At 53.3% G+C, this 6,000-nt stretch overlaps 1 long non-coding RNA gene across 2 annotated transcripts in view; it reads right to left on the minus strand.

Annotated features, from left to right (window-relative positions):
• The window catches only part of LOC144229174 (uncharacterized), a 47,688-nt gene extending 44,560 nt beyond the window's left edge, over positions 1-3,128 (minus strand). For both annotated transcript variants that reach the window (XR_013334369.1, XR_013334370.1), the window contains exon 1: positions 2,973-3,128. This is a non-coding gene — a long non-coding RNA (uncharacterized LOC144229174). The remainder of the gene's footprint in view (positions 1-2,972) is intronic.
• Between the last annotated feature and the right edge of the window lie 2,872 nt (positions 3,129-6,000).

The following is a 6,000-nucleotide window of genomic DNA, read 5'->3' on the forward strand; positions in this document are numbered from 1 at the left end:
GACAGAAAGGAGGGGCATGACGGGTGGGGGGTGCCCATGGCTGGGGGGATGGCAGACTGACGGGCTCCGGCCAGCCTGTCCTGCCCCCTGAACTCAGCAGCCTGGCTCACCACGGCACAGAAAGGAGAGGAATTGCCCATCCCATGCACCATGTTTATTTCCTTAGTATCTATCTCCCCCTATACGAACGTAACTCCCAGAGGAAGGGTTTATGTCAGTACCCTATTGCTGCTGTCACAAGTTCCCACAAACTTACTGTCTTAAAACAACACAGACTTATTTTCCTATGGTCCTGGAGGGCGGAGGGCTTGTTGGCTAAACTCAGGGGCAGAGCTGCATTCTTCTCTGGAGGCTCCAGCGGGGAATCCGGCTACCTCCCTTTTCCAGCTTCCACAGGCCACACACACTCCTTGGCCAGCGGCCCTCTTCCATCTTCAAAGCCCGAAATCACATCACTCTGACCCTCTCTTCGCCCTCAAACATCTTACTCTGCCTCTCACCTTCCTCCTCTACTCAGAAGGACCCTCCTGATTACGTTGAGCACCCGCCCCCTCATTACCCAAGATAATCTCCCTATCTCCTGGCCAGCTGGTCGGAAACCTTAACTCCCCTCTGCATGTAGCACAGACTATGTACGGGTTCTGGGATTAGAATGGGGAGAGGGGGAATGGGGGGACATCGTTCTACCTACCACAGGGTTTATCTCTTGTTCACCATTGTATTCCTCGTGCCTGAACAGTATCTGACACATAGCAGGCCCTCAATAAATATTTGCTGAATGAATAAGTGAATGAATACATGAATAACTTACTAAGAATAGTATTTAATTCATAGCAAATGTTTAAGCATGCTTATTAAGTGCTTGGCACAACGCACAATGCCTTATGTGTATTAACTCATTGGATCCCCAACAGCTCTATGAGGTGTGTTTTATTATTCCCTGCCTTCTACAGCTGAGGGGGTTAAGGCATAGGTGTGTAGGTGGCCCTAGTCTATACAGCAAGTGAGTGGTAAAGCCAGGATTTGATCTCAGGTTTACTGAGCACTTCCTGTGTCCCCGGGCCTGGCTGGGCATGTTACATTTCGGATCTCATTTCATCCTCATGAGAGGCCATGAGGAAAATGGGAAGAATGTGAAGCCTGGTCTTAACGGGGCTGGAATTAAGTCACCAGCTGAGCTGAGGGATTCTGAGAGGTTCCGTGGGGCAATGGATTGCTTACTGCTCCTTGAGCCGCCTTTGATGCCAATCAGATGAGGGCCTTGTGGGCGTCCATGTTCCAGATACAGGGCTCCTGCCTTGACTCTATACTGCTAGTAGCCAGGCCCCTGGCAGGCCTGTAGCAGATCATGACCTTCACCAGACAGGCCTGGCTGCTCTGTGTGCTGGAGGCCCTGTTCTTCCTCAAGGGACAGGAGCCTGCTCCAAACCTCATCCACGGGAGCTTGGGTGACTCTGTGGGTTGTGCACCTGACTTAGGATCAGGGCATGATCTCACAGCTCGTGAGTTCGAGCCCCGCGTCGGGCTCTGTGCTGACAGCTGAGAGCCTAGAGCCAGCTTTGGATTCCATGTCTTCCTCTCTCTCTGATGATCCTCCCCGGTTCGCTCTCGCTCTCTCTCTCTCTCTCTCTCTCAAAAATAAATACACATTAAAAAAAAATTCTCATCCAGAGCTGAAGTCGCATTGCCCATCCCCCTGATGATAACTCAGGGGACCCCCTAGCTGGGCCCCATACCTCTTTTGCATGGGCTGGAGCTGCTCGCTGCCTGCGCACTGGCCTTCCCGAGCCCCCTCTGATTTACCCCGCCAGCCTGTTCTTGAGCACACAGGCCTGCAGGAAGCCCCCAGGCCTTCAAGCTCCACCCTGCAGAAAGGACGCTGCTTGGACAAGGAGATGGCGCTCCCCCCTCACTTGCACCTTAACCTTTGCAGTCAAAGCCAAGAAAAGCAAAACTCACTTGTGCCTGCCAGCACAGTGGGGCAACGCATTTTCTGTTCCCGCCAGCACATTTTTCTAGGTCAATGTCAGATCAGGGAAATCCAATACCACATGTCCCAACTTTTTATTTGAAAATAGAGAAGTTGCTTTCCAAAATAAATAGTGTTTACAAGCAGAGGCTGGAGAAGCCTCCATCAGAAACGGACTCGGTGACCAGGCAGGACGCAATCTTCCTGGCTCAGTTGCTGTAAACCCAATGCCGGCCCCAGCTCCAGCCCTAGCAGAGGCCGGATTAGGGGAGCACACATGCAAATACACACGTGTGTTGAGGTTTGCCCACATGTGTGCATACATGTGCATTTGCATAGATGTACATATGCATGTTTCCTTAAGGGGCCCTGGGTATGATTAGCATGCACATGTGAATTAGAGAGCTATATGCATGTACTTGTGGGGGAGGGGTCTACAGGCATGTGCACTTGGGGAGAGGGGCTCCTGCCCTGTGAATTTGCACCCAGCCCTGCTTCTCAGACCCCTAGTCCAGTCTGGAATCCCCTCCCTCCTCCGCTCACTGCTACATCCAGCCTTAGCCTCATCCTGTTCTTTTTCTCAACTGGCTGAGGCGCTGGGGCTCAGATCTGGATATGCTGTGAATGCATTTCCTCCATCCTGCTCCCTCTCACTACCCACCCTCTGCCCACGGCCACCTGGACTGCCGGTACAAGCCAGCTGAGGGCCCTTTCTGCTGCACATGTATGTTAAGGGCTCTCAGTAAAGGTCCCTGGTGTCGCATCTCCCTGACAGGCACCTTGACTTCAGGACCTCCCTGGTGGACCCACCTACTGGTGCCGGCAGCTCAAGCTTCCCCAGCCTCTGCCTGGATCTTAGTGCAAAGCGCCACCTGCCCAGCGACCACCTGCTTCAAGCAACTCAACCAGGCTTCCAAGAGCTGCATAATTTTCTTAGCAAACTCTCCTGGTTCCCCCTCCACAGAAACCATTCGCACATTAACACAGGCCACTCCGTACCCACCTCAGCTTCTGCCCTTGCTCACGGTGTCCCTCCGCCCCGGCACCATTCTCCAGGCGGCTCTGCCCGTCCCATCCGATGCGCCCTTGCGGACCAGATCTCGTCTCACCCCTCCCTCTATGAGGCCTCTCCCGTAAACCTCCTGTCCTACAAATGGCCTTCCCCGGTGGGCTCTGGATCGCTGCATGACACGCGGCCCTGTGTATTGCCTCAGAACTGTCTGCAGGTTGCTTCACGCACTGTTCTTGCCCTCCCACCTAGATTGCAATCTCCTTCTAGAAGTAAGCCCGGTGCTCCCTTTGAATAAACCGTGGAACCTGACACAGGTCTGAACATAGTATAGACCAGAGATAAGGGCTTCTGTGGGTTGAGCGGATGCAAGAGTGGATGCAAGAAGACAGAGTCGGGGTGGGGTGGTCAGGCCCTAAAACTGCATGCCAGGCATTGCATCTGGTGACTCCTCTGCCCTACCTCACTTAATCCTCCCAGTAACAGGGCAGCAGGGTGGCATGGTCCCCATGGCATAGATGAGAAAACAGAGGTTGACAGACATGAAGTGAAGGCCATAAAACCAGTAAATGGCAAAGTCAGGGGTTAATCCTAGGTCTGCCTGACTCCATTTCTCTATCCCTTTTGCCACAACCACAGCAGTTGGAAGGTAGCATGCTACAGCCACAAGCTTTCTTTCTTTTTTTTTTTTTAATTTTTTTTAATGTTTTTATTTATTTCTGGGAGAGAGAGACAGTGTGAGCAGGGGAGGGTCAGAGAGAGAGGGAGTCACAGACTGCAACAAGCTCCAGGCTCTGAGCTGGCAGTCAGCACAGAGCCCGACGCGGGGCTTGAACCATGAACCGCGAGATCATGACCTAAGCGACGAAAGTCGGACGCTTAACCGACTAAGCCACCCAGGCGCCCCAAAAGCTTTCTGAAATCCTAGAGCACACCTTCTCCAGAAGAGGTTAGAATAAGTTCTAGATCAGCACTATCCAACAGAACTTCCAGCAATGATGGGAATATCCATTTCTACATTGTCTGACATGGGAGCTGCTAGTCACGGTGGAGATTTCAATTTTTTTTTAAATTGCAAGTCATTTAAATTTAAATAGTCACCTGTGACTAGTGGTTAGTGTCCCTACTAGACAGCAGAGCCTAAGATAAGTGCTTCCCAATCATGTTCATTCCAAGTAAATACAGGTTTGCTGTCCAATAGTAGAACGTTCTTATGAAACCTTTCCTAAGCCAAAATGGTGTAAAGCAAAGAAGCCATTACGATTAATTTACACGTTCAGGCCCAAATAATAACCTCTCTTATATCTTAGGACATATCTCGCTAGTGGATACACAAAATGCATGCAGACAAAACACAGATGCTCACAGACACAGTTCAAGGCTGTGGCAGCCCGGTGTGGAGATGCTGAACGTAGTTCCCGGGGAAGGAGTTTGGCAAGGCTGCTCTCTCTGCTTGGGGTTCCCACTGCCTCTCTAACGGCTCGCTGCAAAACAAATGCCGAACGCTATTTTTGCCTCTTGCCTCTTCTCATAAAAGCCCAAATCCTCTTGGCATCTCTTGCAGCAGGTGAACACAGGCATTAACATAGGTCTCACATAAAAGCTGAGTGGTGTAAGGTGAACTTTTGGGAAGTAGATATACCTATGTAGAAAATACTAGAAAATCATAATAACTGTGCAATGAATGAGGCTGCTTCTTGGCACAGGCAACTGGCTCAAGGGGTCCCACCCTCCTGGTTCCACCAGCCACCCCAAGGGTCAGGACCCTGAGAGTCAACATCTCAATACACTTGTAACACATTTCAGGCACATCAGCTCCTCATGATGGTCAAGTTCTCTGCCAGCTCCTAGTCCAGGACGTGGAAATCTTTGTGATCATGAGAAATCCCAGCATAGGAAATACACAGACCTTGTCACTCCTTGCCTGGCCTTCTGTCCCCCGTTCCCCGCACAGGCTGGTCAGGGGCTGGGGTACAAAGAGTGGCTCAGAGCCCAGCCTGACGGAGCACGGGGCCCCTGTAACGAGCAGGACCTTCCTGGCCTTCCCTGCCGAGGAGCCTGTGGCCCCATAGCTGTTGGAGGGCGGTGCGCTGTTACAGCAACAGAACCTAAGGGGGGCTCTGGCCCTGTGGAGGGGAGCCCAGAACCCACCAGGCCCTTCTTCGGCACTTTGGCGCCACCTCCTGGGCAATCGCAGAGTGACAGTGCATACAAGCTTGCCTGGAGGAACCTGGCCTGAGGGGACTGCTGACTGGCCGGGGCTGTCACACGCTTCCCAGGTCCCACCGAGCTGGGCCAAGGGGGAATGCCGGGCCGCCTGCCTGGGCCTCCTAGGACACTTTCCTGCAGGGAAAGGGCTCTTAGGGAAGGAAGGGAGGGAAGCATTATCCGGCAGCACTGGGGGAGGGGCAGAGGAGGCTGCTCCTATGCTGTTCCCGTCTGGAGTGGGAACATTCCAGAATCCAGGACCTCGTTCACACCTCCATTATCACACTGTGGCAGGCCCTAGATATGCAGGGAGCAGCCAAACAGGAGTTTGGTGGTGGCCGTAACAGGGTGACTGTGGGAAATGGTGATGAAGGAGGTGATGTCTGGGCTGGTCTCCGGGGGGAAGGGCTGGCCGCACATAGGGAGGTGAAGGGGAGCATCCTGGGGACCAAGGCCTGGGTGTGAGGGGAGGGTGGCTGGCTGGGGGGTGGCTCGGGGTGGCCAGAAAGGGGAGACTGTGTATGGGGAAGGGGGCCGGAGCAGAAACAGCTGGGTGTGAGGCTGAAGGGGTCCAGTTCACCCAGGGCTTTGTTTTGTGCACCCCCCACCCCATCCAGCAGACCCCGAGTCAAACCCCCAGGGGCTTCTGAGCTTGAGGGCTTTGATCTAAGGCTATGCATGACAGGTCCAGAGCTGCCAGCAAACGCAGCAGATGGACGCTGGCTACGTGGTTTGGTGGTAAAGACGGGTGCGGGGAAGGGACGGGAGAGCCCATGATGGGAGTGAGGAGACTCTGCCACTGACTAGTTCCACG

The sequence above is a fragment of the Crocuta crocuta genome, unplaced genomic scaffold (assembly GCF_008692635.1).
Source record: "Crocuta crocuta isolate KB4526 unplaced genomic scaffold, BGI_CrCroc_1.0 scaffold233, whole genome shotgun sequence".
Classification (NCBI taxonomy): domain Eukaryota; kingdom Metazoa; phylum Chordata; class Mammalia; order Carnivora; family Hyaenidae; genus Crocuta; species Crocuta crocuta.